The sequence below is a fragment of the Mirounga angustirostris genome, unplaced genomic scaffold (genome assembly GCF_029215605.1).
Source record: "Mirounga angustirostris isolate CCGP_5_RB_7025 unplaced genomic scaffold, mMirAng1.0.hap1 SCAF_15, whole genome shotgun sequence".
In the NCBI taxonomy this organism is placed as follows: Eukaryota; Metazoa; Chordata; class Mammalia; order Carnivora; family Phocidae; genus Mirounga; species Mirounga angustirostris.
This window is the reverse complement of record NW_026991723.1, coordinates 27,323,390-27,348,769: the sequence shown is the minus strand read 5'-3', so window position 1 is coordinate 27,348,769 and position 25,380 is coordinate 27,323,390. Positions and strand designations below refer to the sequence as shown.

At 44.2% G+C, this 25,380-nt stretch overlaps 1 long non-coding RNA gene across 1 annotated transcript; it reads right to left on the bottom strand.

Annotated features, from left to right (window-relative positions):
* Nucleotides 1–9,751: 9,751 nt before the first annotated feature.
* LOC135362764 (uncharacterized) lies at nucleotides 9,752–12,604 on the bottom strand. Its single transcript, XR_010407917.1, has 3 exons — nucleotides 12,475–12,604; nucleotides 11,310–11,478; nucleotides 9,752–9,949 (listed from the first exon to the last, which is right to left on the bottom strand). It is a non-coding gene; the product is annotated as an uncharacterized LOC135362764 (long non-coding RNA).
* Between the last annotated feature and the right edge of the window lie 12,776 nt (nucleotides 12,605–25,380).

Below are 25,380 nucleotides of genomic sequence, written 5' to 3'. Positions count from 1 at the left end.
AGCCCTCACCAAGAACCCAACCATGCTGGTGCCCTGATCTTGGACTTCCCAGCCTCCAGAACTGTGAGAAATAAATGTCTGTTGCTTTTGCCTCCAGTCTGTGGCATTTTGTTATAGCAGCATGAACACACTTAATACAGGCCCTAAATACGAACACAAATGTCCTCGTAGGAGAGGGGCAGAGGGAGATCAGACACAGAAGAGGAAGAGGCTATGTGACCACAGAGGCAGAGGTTGGAGTGATGTGACCACAAAGCCAAGGAGTGCCGGCAGCCCCTAGAAGCTGGATGAGGCAAGGGACAGTTTCTCCTCTAGAGTTTCCAGATGGAGCCTGGCCCAGCAGACACCTTGATTTCAAGCTGGTGGAACCGACTTCGTACTTCTGACCTTCAGAGCTGTGAGAAAATAAATGTGTTTCAAGCTCCCCAAGGTTCTGGCAATAAAACAATTAATGGCTGTCTTAAACCTGAGGATATAAATATACAAACAATGGCTAGACCATATACAACAAAAGAACTCTGATCCACAGCCTCCGTAGCAATCGGCCCAGAATGGTCAGGACTTGATCAATAACTTCTAGTTTCCTTAATTTTGGTCTCTGTTTCCAAATCAGGACCAAACAGAGAAAGCCAAATATGTTCCCCAGACCAATCACATAGGATGCCCAGCTTCCAGTCAGCCTGCCCCTAGCTTCCCCCACCCCCAACAGCTTCCTATCAGAGCATTCCTGAAGCCTTGCCTTTTTTCCATAATAAAGGCTCCCCACTCACCTTCCTGCCTTTGAGTCGCTGCAAAAGCAAGCAATAGTGGCTAGTTCCCTGGCTAGAGCATGCTCTGAATAAGTGGCCTTGGTTTGTCCTCAATTAGGTGCTTTTTGTTTATTTCATCTTGATGAAGTACTTTGCTCATAAAAGATATTCAGATTCTATATAAGTCAGCAATATAGCTGTAACAATTGTTGATAGTTTTAAACATATGTCCACAAATTCCTTGATACTTCTCCGCTGAAGAGATGGGACTCAATTTCCTTCTCTGGAGTGTGGGCTGGACTTGCTGACTTGCTTCTAAGAAATAGAATGTATCAGAAGTAATGAGATGTCTCTTCCAGGATTAGGTTACAAAAAAGGTTGTGGCTTGTGGCTTCTCCATCAGTGTCTATCTCTTCCTGTCTCTCTGACTCTCTTGTCACTCACTTTGGAGAAAGCTCTCATGTGAGCAGACCTGTGGATGGTGAAGAACTCCAGCACGCTGCCACTAGCCCCAGGAGCAAGTTTGGGAGGTGACCCATGAGGTCCAGTTGAGTCCTCCACAAATATCTGCCCTGGCCAGTAGCTAGACAACAGCCTCATGAGGGACCCTGAGCCAGAACCACATGGACAAGCTGCTCCCAGATTCCTGCCCCACAGAAACTGTGAGATGGTAAGCAAATGTGGGGATAACTTGTTACACAGCAACAGATAACTAATACATAGATTGGTGAGACTTTTGCAACAAGGTAGTATCTCCACTTTGGAGCACATGGAAGTGTTTTGAGTAAGGGGAATGTATGTCAAGTCAGTTCTGCAAATACTGGTGTGTCAGGCATTGTGGAAGGGTGAAGTTAAAATAAAGTCCTTGTTTTCAATGTGCTTAGTCACCAGACATGGAAAAACCCTGTTTCACCAGGGAAAAACACTGAAGATTGACCAAAACTTTGTTGACTGATAGAGATCACCAATACCCCAGCATCTGTCTTTAACAATCAATAAATGTTGCTCTGTTCCACCCATAATGGAATTTTCCTTTTGCCTTCATAATGTATTCATCCCAGATCTACTCCCTGAATCTCATCAACAATTTGAAGGCCCCCAAATGAGTAAAGTTTGCACAGTAACATGTTAACATCAGTTTTGATCATCACTGGGCATTTGGATTACTTGTGATTTCATCTCCTTCATCGTGAGTCCCGTTTTCAAATTTTCTGCAATAAATATGCATTAATTTGGAAAGCAAAACAAAACAAAAAAGAAGATAATGCTAAGGGGCGCAGATGGTTAAGAGGCCGATCTTGATTTCAGCTCAGGTCATGATCTCAGGGTCCTGGGATCAAGCCCCACATCAGGCTCTGCATTCAGTGGGGAGTCTGCTTCAGTCTCTCCCTCTGCTCCCTCTCCCCACTTCAAATAAATAAATACATCTTTAAAAAAATGTTAATTATTTTTAAAAGTTACCACATATCAGGGCGCCTGGGTGGTTCAGTCAGTTAAGCACCCGACTCTTGATTTCAGCGCAGGTCTAGATCTTAGGGTCATGCATTCAGGCCCTGTGTAAAAACAAAAAGTTACCATATATCATTCAATTAACAAATACATGTAGTTTCTTTCAACATTCAGAATCTGAGTCCCTGGTTACCACTACAGAGTATTTAGCTATATTCCACGTGGCCCAAACATTTCTCCCAGGTGGCTGGGTAAACCCTATAAAACCCTGTGACTGGTTCATATCCTAGGAGGAAAAAAAGTAAAGTCTTATTACCTGAAAGAAGAGATCCCTTTATTTTAAGATATCTCTGGGGCTGGTGTCTGTGTTGTGTTTCTAAGGCTCAGACCTGGAAATAGAAGGTGGGTTTGCCCCCAGAGCTTCAGACCTCTAGCAGCTAATCTGGTTCTGGCTCCTACCTGCATCACAGAAAGGAGTTTCCAGGTAACCTGGAGACCCCCGTCTGCCCTGGGCCAGGTCTCTAACTTTGATTTCCTGTCTTGCCTTGACTCTTATATTCTAACATCCGGCTTAAACAAAAGCAAGAATAGTGTGAATCTTCTCTCAACCCCTATCAATTTTCTCTTTATCCCATTTCTCATCTCACATCTTCTTGCCAACCTCATCACCTGAAGCCTACTCTTATTTTAGGAATCTGTTCCCTGTCCTCATGGCGTCTCCTTTCCAATCCATGTGGCAGAGCACAGCTGGACTGAAATCCCCATGCTCCTCTTGTCACCTCTTATTCAAAGCTCTCCTGTGTATTCATATTGCAACTACTTGAAGTCTGGGTGCTCAACACATTCAACATCTCCAGACCATCTTTCTCCAACAGGTATCTCTTTCCAGACATATCTCCACAACCACTCACAATTCCATCCAATTGGCTTGTATGTATTAAGTACCTGCAATGCCCTGGTACCATACTTTCTGTTGGGGAATAGACAAAAGAGTTAATAGTCTAGTAAGAGAGACAATTAATAATTGCATAGACTGGGCTAAAAGTGCTTATAGGAGGTAGAGGAAGGGAGCCTCAAATAGCACAGTGGAGAAAAAGTTCCTTCAGATTGAAAAAGGGGGACAGTGGTCTTGGAGGGATTTCCAGAGGAGGTGATGCTTGAGCTAGAACCAGAAGCAAAGTGGAGGCTAAGCTGCTAAAGAAGTGAGCAAAGGGCTTGACAGGCTGAGGGAACAGCACGGGCAAAGCCTTGGAAGCCAGAAGAAGTATTCAATGTAGGAGAAATTGATGAGATATGTTCCATGTGTGACTGAGCCGGAGGCAGAGGAGGGAAGATCTCATTCTGCGGGTGCAAAGTGATAATAATGACTGATCCCAGGCCTTGAAGCATGATGGTGCCCAGACCAAAGACCAACCATGTGGCACAAGACAAGTTACTTAGCCTATCAGAGCCTCAGTTTCCCTATGTCTAAAATGAGATTTAAAATACCAATAATGTGATGTCATCTTGAAGACTGTAAAACAAAATGCACTTAAATCACCAACTTGAGTGTGTGTCCCATTATAGGAGTTTGAAACACACATGCTTCCCTTCCCCTATTATTACTCAATAAAAACAATAGCAAACAACTACATAGCATTTGCTGTGCACCAGGCACTTTACAATTCATGGAAAATAAATGCCTTGAGAGTCTGCATGACATGTTTAGTGGGTCTACAGAGAGTTCCTCTCCACCATGGTGGAGCGAACAGAGCTGAGAGATGAAAAGGTCAGAAAGGAGTCACCTTTTATTTAAGTTAGCAGAAAACTATAGATCAAAGAAGAGCAAAGACATCAGAATCGCAGAGCACTAGACTGGACTTGGAACAAAGGCCCTCAGACCGTGCGGAGAGCAGAGCTCCATGACCTCTGCCATCAGGACGCTCAGGGTCCAATTCCAGCATCAGCCCTCCACAGGCTGATCCCTTACTACTCTCCCTTTCCCTCCATCACCAAAGCCAAAGCCTTTCCCGAATGAGTGGCTGCCTTCTCTGCTCACACCACTCTTCATTTGTAATGGATGGACAAAATTGTCTTATATTGTTGTTCACTCAATCGTTCATTCATTCGGCTGATATTTAACAAATGTGTAGAATGTGCCAACTGGAGGCTGAAAGTATAACTAAAATCAAAAGAGACCCAGACCCTCCCCTCTGGGAGCTCACAATGCTTAGAAACCAGCGAGAGAGCAAGACACTAATCATTACAGAAGTAAGGGTATAAATGTATTTTTTCTTGGAGGACCAGTATAATTGCCCCCAATTATTTTATAAGCAAGCTCCTGTAGGTATGACCTGATCATATTTATCCTTGCCTCCCCTACAACCCTGGCCAGGGGCATAGAGTAGCAGCTCAATAAATGTCAGCTGCAATAAAGAAGTTACCAGACCAATTCAGATCAAAGTCTTACTCCCACCAGAGTTAATAAAAAGCTCTGGTTACAATGCTTCTAAAGACACAACCTGTGATGTTTGCTTTCCCTCATTTTCAAGGAAGGCAATCTCGAGTTCCAAACATTTAAGAGAAGGCTCAGGGGAGAAAGTTTGTATAGCTAATGATCCAGCTTGGGATGGTTTATCTCAAAGCCAGGGGAGGTTTGGCTGCATTTGTGCTCTCAGCAGAGAACTGGTTCTGAAGATGTGGGAGATTACAGGAGCTTTCAAGACAAAGGAACATAAATCAAAAAGAATGAAAAGAAAACAAGATCCTTGATCCTCCTCCTGTTAATGTTCTTTTAAAAGTATTTTGCAAGTGAGTGGGGTGGGGGAGGGTAAACAAAGTTTAAAAAAAAAGAATTAAGCCAGAAGGTGAGTGGCTAAAGGCAGTGTAGAGCCCTGGTTGGGGGGGGGGGGGGGCCTCCTCTGTCTTTTTACTTAATTCTCTGTCTTACTATTAACAACCCCAAATGATTAACTAACAATTGGAAAAAGATATCAAGGACATAAGCTGTTTCCTTCCTCTCTTACCCACTCTTGTTTCAATTCCTATTTGGTTCAGAAACTCTGAGCTACAAATCTTCCTTAATGATGAAATGGTTTGGGTTCCACTTAATAATCAAGATCAGAATGCAAAGTAGTGATGAGCAGGTGGAACGGGATGGCTCTATTCCAAAAACATGAAAGTAGATCTGAATTAGATTGAAATAGTAACACTTCACCAAAGCTGCCCAAGAGCTGTGGAAGTCCCATGCCCTCCATAAATTGGGCACCAAGCCTGAACCCCTTACCAGAGCCCCGAATAGAAACCATCCTACTCCAGGGCCTCGTCAGGCTTCAGGTCTTCTCCACGCATTACCAGAACTATAGACAAGAACATTAATTCCCCTCCTGACACTTCCATGGGTAGTCCACTCTCATACATAGGAAACCACTTCCTCAAGAATTAGGGTTGCCATAGAAAATTCAGGATGTCTAGTTAAATGTGAATATCAAATAAACAACAAATAACTTTTCAGTAGGAGTATGGCTAAAATATCACATATTTGGGTGTTGTACTTTTACTTGCTAAATCTGGCAACCCTTCCAATTATCCAACTCAACAGATCCTTGCCAGACATTGCAGATCATTGCCGGATGAGCTGTAGGTTGGTCAGTTAAATTTGAATTTTAGATCAATAACTAATCATCTAATCATTTTTTAGTACGTCCCATGCTACAACACTTGGGACATACAGATTGTTTTAAAAAAAAGAAACAAACAAACAACAAACAACAGATCCAAAATGGAGTCTCTCATGCTAAGTCCCAAGTCAGCAAACCAAGACTTAATACCTAACTTAATTGCAGTTCCAGCCTCTCCTAGGAATGTAACCTTTAACCAGACAATGTGGAATCACCCCATCAGCTCCAGTAAGGTAATTGGCAAGATATACTCCCACTTTTCCCCAAAGGAAGTTGACCTGGCCTAAACAATCCACTCTTTGATAGAATAATCTCCTTGTCCCACTTTCTTCTGCCTATAAAAGTCTTCCATTTTGTACAGATCCTCAGAGTTCCTTTCTACTTGCTAGATGGGATGCTGCCCAATTCATGAATCATTGAACAAAGCCAATTAGATCTTTAAATTTACTCAGCTGAATTTTGTTTTTTAACAATATAACAAAAAGATTTGTTGTCTGTCTAAAATTCCAATTTAACTGGGAATCCTGTATTATTTTCTGCACTTAGCAACCCTACTCACATAACTTGTTCCTTCCAATAATTTCATGGAAGTAAAGCTAAGAGAAGATAAAAATGAGAGCATTCTCAGCTGGGAGGAAAAATCCAGGAAGAGCAAGTCATTGAAGGGTACGTAGACAGGGAGGTAGGGGTGAGTGAAGTCTTACCTTGTTCTTTAATATCTACGTTTTCAAAATCATGGGCTTGGAGATGTTCCTAATATGCTTTGTTTATTAAAATCTCTGTCATATCTGAATTTTCTCACCTTTTCTATCCCTAATTTTGTTTACCTGTTCTCGTTCTCTGGAGCTTTCGCACCCACGTGCGCACTCACTCTCTCCCACCCTCTCTCTCACACACACATTCAGACACACATATCAATCTTATCAGAAATAGACTTTTTAAAGAACCAAGTTTCAATTTTAAAGAGTTTGCCTATGTCATTCATTTATGCTTTTATCTTTATTATTTCCTTCTATTTTCTTTCAATGTATTTTGGGTTATTGTTTGTTTGTTTGGTTGGGTTTTTGTCTTTTTACTTTCTTGAGTTGAAACATTTTATGGTTTTTTCATTACCATTAAGATTTCTTTTTTGGGGCACCTGTGTGGCTCAGTTGGTTAAGCGACTGCCTTTGGCTCAGGTCATGATCCTGGAGTCGCTGGATGGAGTCCCACATCGGGCTCCCTGCTGGGCGGGGAGTCTGCTTCTCCCTCTGACCCTCCCCCCTCTCATGTGCTTTCTTTCTCTCATTCTCTCTCTCTCAAATAAATAAATAAAATCTTAAAAAAAAAAAAAAGATTTCTTTATTGTTTTTAATCCATGTATTTGGAAGTGATATTTTACTGTATAAATATTAGAACTTCTTTTCCTTTGGTTCTTTGTCATTTCTTTCATCTAAGGGTACTCTTTTTACTCTCTTGTTTCATAATTTTGCAGTATGAGCTCATTCTCAGCAGTAGTTTCTCACCCATGTCCTGTGCCCCAGCTTATGCGGAGGTCACTTGCAGTGGTTTTGAGTTTACTCTGCTGAGCCCCATCGCCCTCATCCTTCCAGGACCTCACCTTAATTTCTGTATTACCAAGGTGGTTCTGCTTCTCCTGCGTGAGGTCCCCAGTGTGGGCTTGAGGTTCTGATTTGTCACAGGCACTCTGTGTCCATCTACAAACTAAGGTCACATTGAAAGTGGCAAGCCTGGGTTAACGCTTTGTACAACATATGAGAGCAAAGCAGAGTGGTTAGGAGGCTCTGTGTAGGGAGGTTGGGGATGGGGAGGAAATCTTCTCCCCATCCTCCCAGGATGTGCATGAAGAAGAGATGAAGAGTCCCGGCACAGAGCAAATGCTCAGTAAATATGAGCTATTATTATGGTTAGTATTGTATTGTTATTACGATTAATAATGTACATATTAATGAGGCACAAAATTGGCACACAGCATATGCATAATAAATATTAGCTCTTAAACAATTTCTGATCATTTCAAATAACAAGGATGTCTCTACTAGGTTCATTAATTAATGCTTTTAAATATGTGTATCCACTGTGTACAAGGCATTGGGACTAAAGCCAACACAGTGATCGTGGGTAGCTTTTGTGAGAGCAGCATGATAGATCGAAGACTGCACCACACTAACACATGTTGTGCATGCACGCGTGCGTGTTTGTGTGTGTGTGTGTGTGTGTGTAGCAGACCGGGGTGACACAACATTCCTATGATGATGACAAGTACCACAACGCCTGAGTTATTGTTGTTGCTGTTTTTAGGCAGAAGAGAAAAGTCCCAAGAACACATATAAAATACAAATCATAAATGAGAGGGGCCCCTGGGTGGCTTGGTCAGTTAAGCATCTGCCTTCAGCTCAGGTCATGATCTCAGTGACCTGGGATGGAGCCCCGTGTCAGGCTCCCTGCTCAGCGGGGAGCCTGCTTCTCCCTCTCCCTCTGCCCCTCCACCCCGCTTGTGCTCTCTCTATCACGCTCTCTTTCTCTCTCTCTCAAATAAATAAATAAAATCTTTAGAAAGAAAAAGGAGATTCATGAACCCAATTTGTTCTAAACATACTTAGGAGCTTCCCAATAACTGAATTTTGTACATGGTTTTTAAATTTAAATTTAAATAGAATGAAAAATCCAACCTTCAGTTTGCACCAGCCACATTTCAAGTGATCAGTACTTGACAATGCAGACCACAGATTAGGATACAAATTTCCAGCCCCCAGTTTTCAGCCCCCAAGAGACATAATCCATTTCTAGTCTTAGTGCCATATCTCCTGTTCTTTTAATATCCTGACTGCCACTCAACCCACTCCATCTGCAGTAGGGTTAGCTCCATCTTCTGGAAGATAAAGTCTGAAAAGAAAAGGGGTTGACCACCAACGTACTCCAAAGAACAAAGCAAATTCATCGCCTGAGCTCTACTGATATTTTCTTAATGATTCCATTCATGTCTGTAAATGCTACAGAAGCAGGGCAGGAATTCCATCTGTGCATGATTTGGAGTGTTTTTGCCAATTCCCTATTGGTATGCACAGAGCATTGTGCGTGGTACGTATTCAACAAATGCATGGGGAATGCGTAAATAAGGGACCATTTGGGAGACATTCTCCAGTTAATTATGTTCATGGAAAAACTGAAGGAGATCATTTAAGAAAAATTTCTCTGACCTATTCTTTGGGTAATGTCTTTGACCAAGAGCCTTTCACCCAGAGATACCTGATGATAGCAAGAGAAAGACAGGGGGAGGAGGAAGTTGTCACCAGATGTCTCTGCTCAGATGAATGACTAGAATTGTCCCGTCCTGGCGCACCCCTCATGTGTCGGGGGTAAAGACTGCCACGGCCGGGACATGGGCCAAAGCGCTGGGAGCAGGCTTCAGGGTTTGAGGGGATGAAATAAAGTGCAGTATCCCCACCAGCAGGGACATCGCAGACACGGAAGGGCCAACCTACACCAGAGACCACAGCACAGCCCTTCAGGAATTGCTGAGAGTAGCTCAAGAAGGTTGGGAAGCTCTTACAAATAAATGCACAGGAAAAAATGCGGATACTCTGACAGAAAAGAGATGAGGAAAACTGCCTTTTTTAAAAAAAACGCAAATCACTTAAGAGCTGAACAAAGAACTCTCAGATTAGGTCCACTTTGAGAAGGTCATGTGCCAAGAGAAAAGATGTGGTGCCCACCTCCAGGAGTAATGTCAGCAGAGCAAAAGCCCAAAACGAGGTTAGGACTGAGGGAAACAAATGCTCAAAAATTATAAAGGATATTTATTAGTTTCCTATTGCTGGTAAACAAATTGCCACAAACGTCATGGCTTAACATAACACAAACTTATTATCTTACAGTTCTAGGGCTCCGAACTCAAAACCAGTTTGACTGGGCTAAACACAAAGTGTCAGAGGGCCTGCATTCCCTCGGGAGGCTCTACCAGGTATTTGATTTCCTTGTCTGTTCCGGTTTCTAGAAGGGTCCTGCCTTCCTTGGCTCATGGTCCCACATGGTTCCATCCTCAACTTGCACAGTTGCATCGCCTTCTCCGTCTCTGATCATCTCGTCTCCCTGTTATAAGAACACTTGTGATGACAGTGGGCCCACCCAGATCAGCCAAAATAATCTCCCCATCTCAGGATCCTTAACCTGACTCACACCTGCAAAGTCCTTTTTACCAAATTTCCAGGGATTCACACATGGCCCGTCTTTGGGAACCATTATTCACCCAATGCAGGCATACTGTGAAATGAATATATCATGGAGGCAATGATGTGATGCTGAGCAGCGAGAAAGGAGAAGTGAACCTCCTTGATTCCCTTATGGATTCCAACTTCTCTGACAGGAAGCTTGATCCCTGGGCTGATAAATGTGGGACTCATGCCCCTTCTCTAACCCCCACAAGCTAATACACCCTATTTCCCCCAAGTCTCCATGAATCATTGTGCTTTCCTCTGTTAGAGCATTTAATCACCCAACAAATATTTATTGAGCACCTACTATGTGGAACCAATATTCTAATCACCCAGGATATATCAGTGAGCAAAACAATTGAAGGTTCTTATCCTCAAAAAATTATCACACCAGTAGGGGTAGACACACATTAAAGAAGAAGAAGGAGGAGGAAGAGGAGGAGGAGGAAGGAAGGAAGGAAGGAAGGAAGGAAGGAAGGAAGGAAGGAAGGAAGGAAGGAAGGAAGGAAGGAAGGAAGGAAGGAAAGTATATGGCATATTTGAAAGTGATTAAATGCTATTTAAAAAATGAAGCTGGGGAGAAGCGGGGGGGAGTGCCTATCAGGAGGTAGTTGTGATGCTAGAAGCCAAATCGGTGGTTAGGAAAGACTTAGCTGGGAATATGGCATTTGAACAAAGCCTTGAAGGGTGAGGGAGGGAGCCACACCTTTCCTTAGATTCCCTAAGAACAGAAATAGCAAATAAGGCAAAGGCCCAGCAGAGGAGCAGCGGGGGGAGGATTGGAGCAGATGGGGGCTAGCTGGGCTGCAGGAGAATCAACAAGGGGACAGTTGCAGGAGCTGAGAACAGATCCTAATGGGAGGGCCAGCCAAGGAAGGCCTTGTCACATTGGCTTGCACAGGACTGTGAGCTCCAGAGGGCAGGGACCTTGTCTCATTCTCTTTGGTGTCCCTTGCACCTGCAGAGTGTGGGCATGCATAGTTAGCGCTTGGGAAATGGGGCATGCTTTTCTCTCTTCTTGGCCGGCTTCTCCTTCCCGTCTGCATCTAGGACAGAGGCCTAATGTCTGTCACTAGATAGTGTGGAAAGCACCCCCAGGCCAAAAAGTAGGAGTTGCAGGTGCCTGGGCAGAATTCCTGTGTGCTCTGCTCCCACCGTCTGCCTACCTACCCGCTCAGCAGCTAACCGACTGCCCTTCGTCCGTTCGCTCCTAGTGTCCCCGGCCAACGCCATCTCACCTCTGCCCAAGGGCCCGGCAAGCCTTTTGTCCTGTCGTCACCTGCTGGGAGCGCGAGCCCAGCCGAAACGTGGAGAGACCGGCAGAACGTGCGGTGGGGAAGGAGGTGCGGGCCGGGCCGGTCTGCGGGCGGGGAGCCGGAGGGGAGCGGGTGCGCGCGGGCGGCCGGCCTGCGGGCGGGGGGAACAAAGGGTTAAGCGATTTGCATTACTGGATGCGTGCGGCTGGGCTCCGCGGCCGGCGAGCTGCGCGTGGGTGGTCCGGTACAGTCGCGGGCAGCAACCTATTAGTGGTATCTCGGCGTGATTTATGCAGCTGTCAAGCTGCCTTCACCGCGACAAGTGAACTGCGGCCCCGCGCCGCGCTCCTTCCGAGACCATCAGTAAATGGGGCCAAAGAGAAAGAAAAACAGCCCAAGGTGCCACCCCTCGGCCTCCGGGGTCCTCTAATGACGAGTCCCCCCTATAGAAAAACATCCAGCTGCCCCCAGGAGGGCGACTCACAGAGCCCCACTGTCTGGGGCGCCAGGCCGGCCGGGGGGCAGGGGGGCTTGGCAGGGAGCCGCCCGCCACTAGCAGCAGGACAGACCAGCCCCCCAGGCGCAGCGCGGACAAGGGCCCCGGGGGCGACGGTGACTGTGCCAGGGGTGGACGTCGTCCTGCGGCGGGGTGGGGGAACACGGGCACCCCAGCATGCCCCCCACGAGGTCCGGCAGCCGCCCCACCCCTTCAGCCACCGCCGGACCTCCTTCACCCTGCGGCACGGGCGACACCGGCCCGAGAGGACCGCGCAAGGGACCTGCGTCCATTCCCACGTGAGCCCGCTCGCCTCTGCGCTCCTCATCCCGCCTGCCCGCCCGCACAGGTGACCCTGGGTCCTTCCACAGCCACCAGACGCCAGCAGCCCCCCAGGCCCACACCCACACCTGCACACACACCCCTGCATGCACACCCCCACCACACGCACCTCTACATACACACACCCCTACATACACACACACACACACACTCCTACCTATACATACACACACATACCCCTACCCATACACACACCTACATACACCCACTAGATACACAGCCCTCCATACACGCATATACTCTGCACACCTCTGCCTACACGCGTGTACACACATCCCTACATACACACACCTACACGCACACACGCACCTGTTATCCACAGAGGCCGTGGCCCCCAAGGAGAGGGCTATCTCTTTTATTCAGTGTTTGATTGACAGTGAGGTAGCCAAGGCCATGTGCAAAGCTTTTGAGGCCTGGGGAGTGCGTGTGTGTCTGTGTGTGTGTGAGAGAGAGAGAGAGAGAGAGAGCATACAACAGCAGGACTGCACTTCTTAATAATGTCAGGGACTTTCACAGGCCTCTTTTCTCTCGGCTGCCAACCGGCATGTGGTGTATTGTGTTTGCCGGACAGCAGTGGAGGGCAGGTGTTCCACACTGGACTGATTCCCGGCCAGAACATTTCCGAGGTGGGGGTGGCAGGCAGGGACGAATTCCTGATTGCTGCGGACACAGAGGGAGCCGCGGAAGGAGCTGCGCGCTTGCCCGCACGTCGGCCAGGAACTGCTCTGCCTTCCCTCCCTTGTCCTTCAATAGCTCGGCCTTCCCTTGACTCCATAGGACCCATGGCCGCACAATGCGGGTGCCCTGAAAAGGAAACTCTAAGCTGGACTCAGAAGGACACAGGTGGCATTGGCAGCTGCATGTTCCCTGGGTCTCTGAACTTGGCAGAGCTCCTTGGACTTGGTCATTTAACAGTCCTGTCAACACAGGCGGGAAGGGACAATGGCATTTTTAATAGGCTTCCTGTTTGTTCAGAGAGGAAGCTGGTAATGCCTCACTTCAAAATGGTGCCTGGAGGTAAATGTGCCAACTGGGCCTCCAAGCACCTGATCCGCCTCCTCTTTGCCTATTCAGCCGGAAGTGTAAAAGGTTGACGGTTAGCTCAGGGCATGGCAGCTCTTGTATTTCCCACTGCCAGGGGCCTCTCAAGGACCCTTGTGCCCTTCTGTTTTCCAGGGCACCATTCTTCTGCTCTGGTCTGGGCATAAAGGGAACAGCTGCGCTGGAAGTTGAGCCTGGACCCGGCTTGGCCAACATTCCTTGGAGAATTCCCATCTTGGCCCCCCTCCGCTGTGCCCCCACGTCCGGTTATTACAGGCAGTCTGTGGGTCCTTGCTTGGACTTTCAAATCCAAATCTTGGAACTTCTGAGGCTTGTGATCTCCTCCCTCAGGGGAATCCCTCACACCACACTGCACCTTAAAGGGTTCACACAACACAAGGGGCCTTTCTGGGATTTGTTTTCTGGTCAGCTCCCCCAGAGACCCTAGACAGAGAAGGTCACAAAGAGGTGGAAAGCATTCTTTTTCTTTCCGGGTGCTCTCGAGAAAGGAGGAGGCCAGTGTTAGAAGCATAAACCATGACTGTTTGTCAGGTGCTTTTCTGACATACCCTGTCAGAAGGCTATACCTGGAAATAACAGTGGATCGGGCCCACATTGATTTTTTTCTGCTAATGCGTCCCATGTAGGGTCTTTTCAGACAAATTTATGTAAGAGTTGCTTTCTTTTCTGAAAAGTTGAGAGAAGGTAAAATTTCATACCAGAGTCACATGCTTTCTTCTGTGGGAGCTGTGAAGTCAGTTCACCATCTCCTCTGTTGCCACAAGGCCTCAGCCCCACCTCATCCCATCCGGGTCATTGCAATGATCACTCTTTCTTCTTTCACCATGACCACCTTTCTTAAATCTAAGCAAGATCTCACTTTTCCCTCCTCTAAAATCTTCATTGGCAAACCCTCTGCCTAAGTCCCAAACTTGAGAGTGCCATTAAAAGCCCTTGACAAGGGGTGCTTGGGGGTCTCAGTTGGTTAGGTGTCTGCCTTCAGCTCAGGTCATGATCCCAGGGTCCTGGGATCGAGTCCCATGTCGGGCTCCCTGCTCAGTGGGGAGCCTGCTTCTCCCTCTCCCTCTGCTGCTCCCCCTCCCTGCTTGTGCTCTCTTGCTCTCTCTGTCAAATAAATAAATAAAATCTTTAAAAATAAAATAAAATAAAAGCCCTTGACAAGATGGATCTATCCAGTGTCTATTTCTGTACCCTCCCAGCAGAAGATACAGGTGGCATGTGGTAATCTGGGTCTGGGTAGACATCATGATGGGATTAAAAATGCATAGATTCAATTAGGGCTAGCACCTGTGGAAGAGAAAATGGGAGAGTAGCTGGAGAAAACTGCAAGAACTGTCAGAATATAAGGAAAGTTTCACACACACACAACACACACACACACACACAGTGAAGGAAATGCCAAGAACAGAATAGGATCTAAGAAAGTTGCACCAAGGCCATCAGGGAGTGATGTCAGCCCACACTGAGGGAAATTTAACCAACAAAGGAGTTCCATGGCTTCTAAGAATGCGCCAGTCTTTGTATCCCTGCCTCACTCAGCCACTGGCTCAGAGCAGCCTATCGAAAATGCATTTGGCCTTGATGAAACCCAGCATGGATTGGTTTGTGGACTGCTCAAAGAGCAGCAGCTGGGGTCCTTGGTCAACCCCTGAAACTGGAGGTCTTCAAGGGGCATTCCCATAGCTGCCACAAGATACAAGTCAGCCAAAGAAGGTAACCTATAGTTTCCAGAACAAGCCATTTAATTCCACTCACCCATCCATTTTTTGTTCATGCCTGCCATGCTTTCTCTTCCATTCTACTACCAACTGAAATTTTACTCATCCTTCAAGGCTCCACTCAAGTGCGACCTTCTCCAAGAGGCCTTTTATCTACACGATGATACTTTGCCTGCCCCTCCATGATAGTATCTCTTTGGATTAGAACTAGTTGTCTGCACATCTCATCCCTGGCCTTGGGGGTGGGAACTGTTTCATTTCTCTTCATATGAAGTAGTCTGGCATTACAGCTCACATAGATTCAGGCACTTATTCATTCAACAGGATTGATTGTTTATTATTATGTGCCAGGCACTATACTAGGCCCTGCTGGTCTGGCACTGTACAAGACAGGGAAGGAACTTACTTTCCAGTCTGGGTAAGGGGACTAGCAGAATGACAATGTTGAGAATTAAGCAATCAGGAAGAGTTGATACTATAAGACCCACAGGAGAAAGGGGACAAGAGGGCAGAGGACTGGGCCAAGGTATCATGGAGTAGGTACTATGTTTTTAAAAATGTACAGCAACAGTATATGAGGTCTTGGGATGCTAATGCTGGGAAGGTGAAGCTGAGAACCCTACAGAAGTTAGAACTCTCAAAGGGCTACAATCCCAAATTGGGAATTAATAATCTTCAGTGGCCCCCATTGGTCCAGCAAAATTACCAGGAAGCTTCTATCTACAATGGTTCTGGATGGGCAAAAAAATTCTCTGTGCCTGTGTCTTACACGACTTTAAAATTCTTATTTTAGCTATGCACATGGTTTCTGAAACCCCAAGCCAAAACCAAGAAATTAACAAAGAAATATAAAGCAAAAGCTCTTCTGAAACTAATTCTCCATTAATAATTACAAAATACTTAAGAAAACAATCCGCCGTGAGTAAAAGTCAGCAGCTACAACAGATGATTAATTCATCAAGGGCTTGAGATAATAGAAAAACAATGTAATAGAAACCATAAAGTAAGTATGTTTAAAGTATAAAAGCATTTTCTTAAGTATTAGAAATATAAGGAAAGAATTAGGCTCTATGAAAAATGAACCAGCAGATTTGAAAAAGAATGAATCAAAACTTCTACAAATAGAAAACATTTTCATTAAAACTAAAATGGGCAGGTCGAACAGCAGATCACCCAAGAGAGATTTGAAAAAATGATCAGTTATAGCACAGAAAAGTAATGAGGTAGAAAATATGAAACAGATTAAGAAAACACAGATGAAAGAATGAAATGGGTCCAACATATGTCTAGTTGGAGTAGAAGCAATATTCAAAGAAGTAAAGTCTGAGAATTTGCTCAAATAGATGAAAGACATGAATGTTCAGATTTAATAAGTATGAATCCCATGCAGAATAAATAAAAATAAACCCACATCTAGAATAGCAGCTTGAAACTGCAAACCATGAATGTTAAAGAGAAATTCCTTAAAACAATCAGAGAGAAATTACCCACAAAGAAAAAAAATGTAACTAACATAACTCAGTAGTTAGAGTGGAAGCCAGAAGACAGTGGAATATCCCTAGGTAAAAACATTCCACTTAAAATTCTAAACTCAGATAAAATTCTATACTTCTTTCTGTAATCAACAGCACACAAATTAAAGACATTTCAGTCAAATAAATGCCAACATAATTTATAGTTATAATTTATAATACACAGATTCCCACTCAAAAAGATTTGAAGGGATGCACTTCAATGAGGAGGATAATTGAACCAGTGCAAATAGAAGAGGTGAAGATCAGCTAATCAGCTGTTTAAAATTTAGATAAATCTAGGGGCGCCTGGATGGCTCAGTCAGTTAAGTGTCTGACTCTTGATTTTGGCCCAGGTCATGATCTCAGGGATCATGTAGAATTGAGCCCCACATGGGGCTCCACACTGAACGTGGATCCTGCTTGAGATTCTTACTCTCCCTCTGCCCCTTCTCCCCCACACTCCCCCCTGCCTCCCCAAACTTTGCACGCACACACGTGTCCTCTCTCTCTCTCTATATATATATATATATATTTTAGATAAACCTAAATAAACATTGGCTATGAAATTAATAGTAATAATAATGAATAATTTAGGATAGCTTAAACCCAAATTGATTGAAAGTACTTGACAAAAATCACATGCAAACCATGGGAGGATGTCAGGGAACAGAATTGTTCAAAAAGAGGATGAACACAATAGATCTTGTCAAGATCTTGCTAGATCTTGTTAGGTCAAAGATGCATATTAAAATTCTAAGGGTGCTAAATGCAATGTGATACTCTGGATTAGATCTTGGAACAGAAAAAGGACATGAGTGGAAAAATTGGTAAAATCCAAATAAAATCTAGAGTTTAATTAACAGTAATGCATCCCTGTTGCTTTGTTCTTTTAATTTTAACTAATGTGCCATGGTTTATAAGATGTTAACAGGGAAACTGGGTGAGAAGTATAAAAAACTCTCTATTCTATACTTGTAACTTCTGTGTAAATCTAAAATTGTTCCAGGATTAAAAAATTATTAAAAAAATACAGACAAAAATTTTTAAGTGTAAAGGTACCCACTAAAGACTAGAACGGGAAAGTATAATCTCCCATCAGTAGAAGGTAGAGAGAAATATAAAGAAAACTTGGTAAATCAAAATAGGAGGTAGGCAAGAAGAAACAAGTAAGTATCAAAAAACATTATAGATAGAAAACAAAAAAAATGAACTGATAGAAATAAATTTAAATATCAGATTGGGGACTAAATAAGATAAAAGCAAAAATTAATGAATTACAAAACAGAAAAGATAAGTGAATTAATAACATGAAGATCTAGTTCTTTAATCAAGAAGGAAGGGAGGGAGGAAGGAAGGAGGGAAGGAAGGAAGGAAAGGAAGAAGGAAGGGAAGAAAGAAGGAAAGAAATCATTAGGTAAACAAGTATTTTTTTTAAAGAGGAGAAAACAAATAGACAAAATTGGAAAATAACCTCAGATGGAGAAGAAATTTGGAAAGCTGTGAGGGCATCTACTCAGCTCCACATAAATCAACTTTCTTTGAACACCTGGGTGATAGAATTCTTCCTTTGTCCTCCACATTCTCTCTCTGGCCCCCTCCTCCTTGTATGCCCAGAAGGTTGATCTGAATGGACCACATCAAGCCATCTGGCTTCCAGTCAGTTTTAGGTCCAACCAATGGAAAGGCACGAGAGGAGACTCTTTGCTCAGTTCCCTTCCTCCACCAAAGGACATGGCACATTGGTTTTACTTTTAGTTTTGGCAAAGGCAAATTGAAAAACCAAGAGACAGGTCCCTGCATGGGATCACCAAGAGTCCCTGCAGGATAACAGGACAGACCTGGGAGCCAGTGAAATCCACCTCTGTATGTTCTGGCTGTGTGGCCTTGGTTTAATGAGTCCCTCATATGTACCAAATCAGGTTGCTATAAGAGGAAGAGACGCACAAAGCTAGAGTAGTAATGTATGTGACCCATAGAGATAATGTTTATAAAGGCTCAAGAGATAATGTAAGTAATCAATACATATGATAATTTGGAACTTTCATAGGAATTCTTTCTTACCGCCTTGGCCATGTTGCTCTTATTCCCTCTCCTTTCCCCTTCCTGAGGGATTAGACTGTGGATAATGAAAAAGGCATCAAAAACTGACAAGACCATAAATAAGAAAAAAACAGGAGCCAGAAATTTCACTGTCAAAATGATAGTCGGGCACATATAGAAAGGCTTTGAGCCACTGGTCCACTTGAACCCAGCAAGGAGAGCCTAGAGCCTTGGTCCTCCATCTATGTATCCATGGTTACACTCAAAAACTGAAATGAAAATACGTTCAAGATTTGGGGGATCAGGCTTGTTGCAAATTGAACCTTTCATCACTTTGATACAGAGAATGAACGAATGAACAGACAGGTGAATGAATGAACACATGGGTGGATGAATGAATGAATGAGTCAGTAAACAGTTGATACAGGACACTGGTAAGAGTCCTGTAGAGAACAAACACCCAAGGTGCTCTGGTGGTTCTTTCTCAAGTAGGAAAGATGGCCATCTGCAGGCAACGGATCATTTCCCTGAGCTCAGGCACAGCTCAGGAACGAGGGAGTTTTAATCACCATTCCTCTTCTCATTATTTTTTGACTTTTTCCACAGCATTTCTGCCATTTCTGGCAAAGTCCAGTATTTCCAACATGCCCAGATTTGGTCGGTGAGCTCCTCACAAACAGAAATACAGAACATACAGAGGCCCCTCTATGTAGAATGAGCCTCTGATTCTCCTGTTCTTTTACACCGTTGTTTTTTTGTTTGTTTTGTTTTTCTGTTTAGGCTTTTAGGTGATTTCAGGGCTCAGCAGAATCTTCACCAAGAAGAGGAAAAGTCAGGCATGTGGGGAAGCTCAGAGAAGCCAGCTGGTGCAGCCTGTGTGCAGCTCTGGGGAAGGGACTTTCGTGACCTTGTTCATCTCTCCGGATGCCACGTCATCAGCCGGCCTTGTTCACGTCACCCAACATCGCAGGCAGCACATTGGGTCCTGCCTCCGGCCACCAACGGAGCACTGCGGAATCTCTTTTCTTGTCTAGGTCACAGACCCTAAAGATCTCAGGACACCAGGACCGTCCAGCTCCGACGGATGGAGCTCGAAACTCACTTTCTCCTCTGAGGTGAACTTCCCTCGTAAAACCAAATGAAGCCTCATAAAATAATTTCTTTCCATGACTCAAAAGTAGCATGGCCATAACACACACATAAATCTGGCGAGCTCCCCCTTTGAATCACGTCCCATGATATAAAAGGCGATTATTTCTTTAAACCGCCTCGTGTCTTTCCAATGTGTTTACAATGTGAGTCACTTCATCCAGTGATATACGCAGTAATAAAATATTTGAGAAGGAAAAATAGAAGGCTCCTCCCATCTCCTGGGTGTTTCCCTCTGAAAAGCCTCTTTCCACGGAGCCGTCTCCTGTGTCCAACGTGTGAGTGTGATGCGGACACAGAGTCTAGACGTGGAGGGCATTTAGCAGTTTGAACTATATTTTAAATGTTTTCCTCTTTGCCAGACCCCGATTTTGATCCTTTTTCTCTCTTTTTTTTTAAAGATTTTATTTATTTGACAGAGAGAGACACAGTGAGAGAGGGAACACAAGCAGAGGGAGTGGGAGAGGGAGAAGCAGGCTTCCCGCGGAGCAGGGAGGCCAATGTGGGGCTCGATCCCAGGACCCTGGGATCATGACCCGAGCCGAAGGCAGACGCTTAACGACTGAGCCACCCAGGTGCCCCTATCCTTTTTTCTCTTAATTATGCCAGTCTACAAGTTAGAGAGAGATAGAAATGACCCCAGGTATCCTGTCATCTTTTAGGTATAAAACAAAGGAATTTTGCTTATTTATTTTCACTTTTTTTTTTTTTTTTTTTTGCTCTTCCATATTCTCCCCCCAAAATTTGGATCTGTCCAGGAGGGGCTTCATCTCTCACTAAGCAAAATTCTTTCCTACTTTACTATAGTTATGTATATATACATATATATACACATATGTACATATATATGCGTTTTATTTTTTCTTAAAGATTTTATTTCTTTATCTGAGAAAGAGAAAGAACACGAGCAGGGTGAGGGGCAGAGGGAGAAGCAGGCTCTCCGCTGAGCAGGGAGCCCAACATGGGGCTCCATCCTGGACTCCGGGATCATGACCTGAGCTGAAGGCAGACACCCAACTGACTTAGCCACACAGATACCCTTATATATGCATTTTAAAAAATAAGTTTTGAGGGGTGTCTGGGTGGCTCAGTCAGTTAAGCATCTGACTCTTGATCTCAGCTCAGGTCTTGACCTCAGGGTCATGAGTTCGGACCCCACACTGGGCTCCACACTAGGCATGGAGCCTACTTAAAAATAAATAAATATATAAAAGATGAGTTTTGCAAAAGGTGAGCTAAAAGAACTTACACCTTTTGAGCTCAGTGATGCTTTAACAATGAAATATAAACCACAGGGTAATGAAATGAATACAATCCTGAGGGAGAAAGACCTAACATGGCTGGGTCCATCCTGCTCCAATCACACCTCCCTTTGTGTTCAGGGGACACTATTTGAGGCTGTGTTGATTTTATGAACCGTAACCCCCAAAGAGGGAGACTTACCCAGGTTCTAGAGCCTGAATTCTGTGTCACACACCTTCCCACCACTCATGCGGTGATGCTTCCTTCCCTCTGAGCATTGCTCTGGGCCAGGCCCCCGTTCAGCTGTCCAACTCTGTAGTTCCCAAGTGTTTAAAAAAAAGACATCCACTAATCCCATTATTAATATTAGCACTAATCCCATTGGCATTGTGGAATCTTCTGAAGGGTGGAAAATTCTGAAGGGTAGTTTTCTGCGTGGGAGCTGTGATCAGGAATGCTGGGTGCAAGAGGAGAGATCATCGAGGTGTCCCCAATGAAGTGATTATCCTCCTAAGTTTATTTATTTATTTATTTTTCCTCCTAAATTTAGAGAGGTGAGGGGAATGTTTCCCATTTGGGTAAGGCATAGGTTTTGCAGTTAGCCAGACCAGGATAAGAATCCTGGCTCTGACACTTAGTAACTATCATCCTGTGCAAGTCACAAGTTTCTCTGAATGTCAGTTTCCTCCTCTGTGAAAGGGAAATAATAAAACTCAACCCCGTAGGGGGTTGAATGAAACAACTCATGTCTCACCTGTACTTCCACGAGTCACAATGGTACACACCAGATGTTCAATAACAAATATTAATTTCCTTCCCCTTTTCTGGAATTTGTACCCTTTTTTCATCAGCTACTTGATGAGCTAACTTCAAATTTGGACACTGCCCTTTCTTTCACATTATCATCTCTGAACAAAACATATTTCCAGCCTAACGTTAGAGTGTGTTTAAGGATTGGCATCGCTAACCCAAGGCCCCTTCCCTGGTTACAACAAAAGGCAACATAATTTTTCCTGTTGAAAAAACCGTCTTGGATGTCAGTTCAACCCACTGGACATTTATTGACTCTGTGATGGTGCTGGGCGCTGTGCTGGATACTCGGGAGGCAGAAATGCCTTGAAGATGTTGTAATGAATGAAGCTCGTATTCTAGGATAACATCAAGCATCCCCATTCCTTTCCTGACTGAATGAATCATAGCCGGTGTCTTCAGTACAGCTTTTGGAGAAATGTTAAGTTTTCAGAAAATCTGCTGCCATAAAAGAAAAGAAAATCCTGCACTGGGCTGTTGGTTGGCAAATGATGGGAGCAGGTGGGGAGAAACTGCAATGGATCCAACTTGCTTTTTATTCCTATCGACAAACTAAGTTTCTTGATGTGTTTAGGAAGAAAAAATATATCACATGCAGCTGGACAAAAGTTTTTAGCATAGAAGTTTCCACCCTTTTTCCTCCCTTCCTCTTGCAGAACCAAGGAGGTGAGAAGCGGGGGAGGCAATAACATGCACCATATTTAAGGGAGAAAAGCCAATGAGAGAAGAGAAGGAAGGAATGTGCATTACATGGATTGCTTATAAGAGGACCCTGTTCTGTGTGTTAACTTCTAAGGCAAATATGTCCAAATTTAATATATCTTTACACAGAATTGTATATTGAGGGGCTTTAAGAAATCTAACCACGTGCTGAGCTTTGCCAGTTTACAATAAGTTGGCAAAGGTATGAGAACCCAGGAAAATGCCAACATTAGGTTTAAAAAGGAACACTGTGTTGGTATCATCCATGGTATGGAGCAGAGAGGAAACACTTTCTCATTTGTTTGAGGTGGTGCTGATACAAACCAACCTCTGAAGCAAGCAAGAAGGAAGAAAAGTGGGAGGGTGGCTCTGCCCATCATATGATGGGTTCATCCCAGAAAGCCTGCCCCTAACAGACACTGCCCTTGAATGTGACTCTTCAATACCAAGGCCAGGAGCTCCTGCTTGCTTTGTATTATGGAGAAATACAGTAACAGTGTCTTGTGATCACCGGCTTTCTCTGCCCTGTACTCCCAGGGACTTGTGCCTTAGATTTAGAGTCGAGAAGATTCTGGGGAGCACAACTAATTTGCTAAAATTCTTCCAGGGTCTCAGTAGGCCCTTTTCTTTCTTCTGCCCTTCAACAGAAGTCCTCTGAGATTTTCACTGAAGCTGGAGCCCTCAGAGAAGGATTTTGACCAAAATGAACTGGCTGATTCAGATCCATGATGCCCAAGGGAATTGACATTCTAAGGAAGCACTGTGGTTGGATGCAGAGACCATCCTACACACCAAGGCATTCCATAATGTACCTTGGATATTTTCAGAGTTTTTAACTGCAACTCTTTCTTGTAGTTTTCTTGACTTCTACTCAAAAGACTGCACCAAGCTTTGTCCTTCCATGCTTCTTTTGGGGAAAAAAAAAAAAAAAAGACTAAAGACTATAGACCATAACAAGATCATAGACTATAGGCCAAAACAAGAAGGCTTGGCTTTTTGGCCTCTATAGACAGGGCAGGCATTCAGTCTTGTGTTGTCCCCATGATGTAGGGCTGGGCTATGGCAAGTTCATGGCTCTGCCCTTACACTGATGGTCAGCAAAACATACTTTTCTTCTCCCTGTTTTTGATATATTTCACAATTGATATACTCCATGGGTCTGGTGTTATTTCAATTCTTCTTGCTTTTTAGGTGACTTTTTCTCCCTTACACAACTTGTCATCTACTCACATTGCTATGGACTGAATTTTGTGTCTCCATAAAATTCGTATGTTGAAATCTAACTCCCAATGTGATGATATTAGGAGTGTGGTCTTTGGGAGGTGATTAGGTCATGAGGGTGGAGCCCTCAAAAATGAGATTAGTCCCATTAAAGAAACCTCAGTGAGCCCCCGAGCCTCTTCCACTACGCACACAGTGAGAAGACACTGCCTATGAACCGCGAAGTGATCCTCACCAAACATGGAATCTGCTGGCTCTTTGATCATGGACTTCCAGTCTCCAGAACTATAAGAAATAAATTTCTGTCCTTTAGAAATCATTCAGTCTGGTTGAATCTCAGATCTGTACCTCTGAAACAAATAATGCAATATATGTTAAGAAAAAAAAAAAGAAGAAGAAGAAGGTAGCGGGAGGGGAAGAATGAAGTGGGGGAAATCGGAGGGGTAGACGAGCCATGAGAGACGATGGACTCTGAAAAACAAACAGGGTTCTAGAGGGGAGGGGGGTGGGAGGATGGGTTAGCCTGGTGGTGGGTATTGAGGAGGGCACATTCTGCATGGAGCGCTGGGTGTTATGCACAAACAATGAATCATGGAACACTTCATCTAAAACTAATGATGTAATGTATGGGGATTAAAATAAGAATAAAAAATTAAAAAAATTAAAATAAAAAAGAAATCATTCAGTCTGGGCTATTCTGTTAGAACAGCCCAAATGGACTAAGGCATATAAATGCATTATCGCCCCATGGGTGACAGTGATGTGACACAGACAAAGGCAGACAAAGGCACAGCTGAGGACAGCCCCAGGACCACGGATCAGGGACCACCCAGCAGGTTCCCCATCAGCAGGGGGAGCTCCCAGATTTCAAGACCCTAAGACATGGTGCTGTTGCCAAAAACATCCCTGGATGGGGGTACGGACCCCATGGGGCGATTGAAGAGGCTTGTGCTCCCCATTCTCAAGGAAGGCATTCTATTCTCCAGCTGATGCTGTACTGACCTTGTTTTATTGGATGTTTACAACATATGACAATCAGCGAAATTGACTTGACTGTCAAGACAGAAGGGTGTTTGAGGGATGACTAATGCTTTAAGTGGCCAATTCATCAGTAAATGCTTTTTATCTTCTGGTGATTCTCCATATAACTTCGTATCTGTAGAGACTTGATTAGAAAGGACAATAAATTGAGGATGCCCTTAATCTAGAAAAGTGACTGATTGATTGATTGATTGATAGGCGGGCATTAATACACCATAAAATCTTTTAATGCCTTCCATCCCCAGAAGCCACTGCCAACATTAAAAAGTACTCCCCTCAGTGCGAAGTGTATCTCATGCCTCGAGTGGAATGTCGTAACAGTGCTGTTTATCATTATGGTGGCTTATAATGAATGGAAACTGTTTCTAAGTAAGTCTTCCTCTTGCACAATTTTTAAAAATTAATTTTGGGAATTCAGTGCCAGGTAAACAACTTGCCTCAAACATGTTTTTCATCTTTCAAAACTATTTCACAATTCTACATTTTTCTCATGTTCCCTATGTGAGGCAGGGAGTGGGGGAAGGTCTTCAAAAGGAGAAAAATAACCATTTTTACCACTTGTTTTTCCTGGACTTTCATGGCTCTCATTCAAGGTAGTAGCCCTACTGTGTTCTCCCTTCCCTCTTCCCCATTCTGTCTCCTCTCCTCTTCAAGACCAGCTCTGGCCTCAACTCACTGGCCTCTTCTCCCGAACAGCAGAAGACCATCAGACCTTT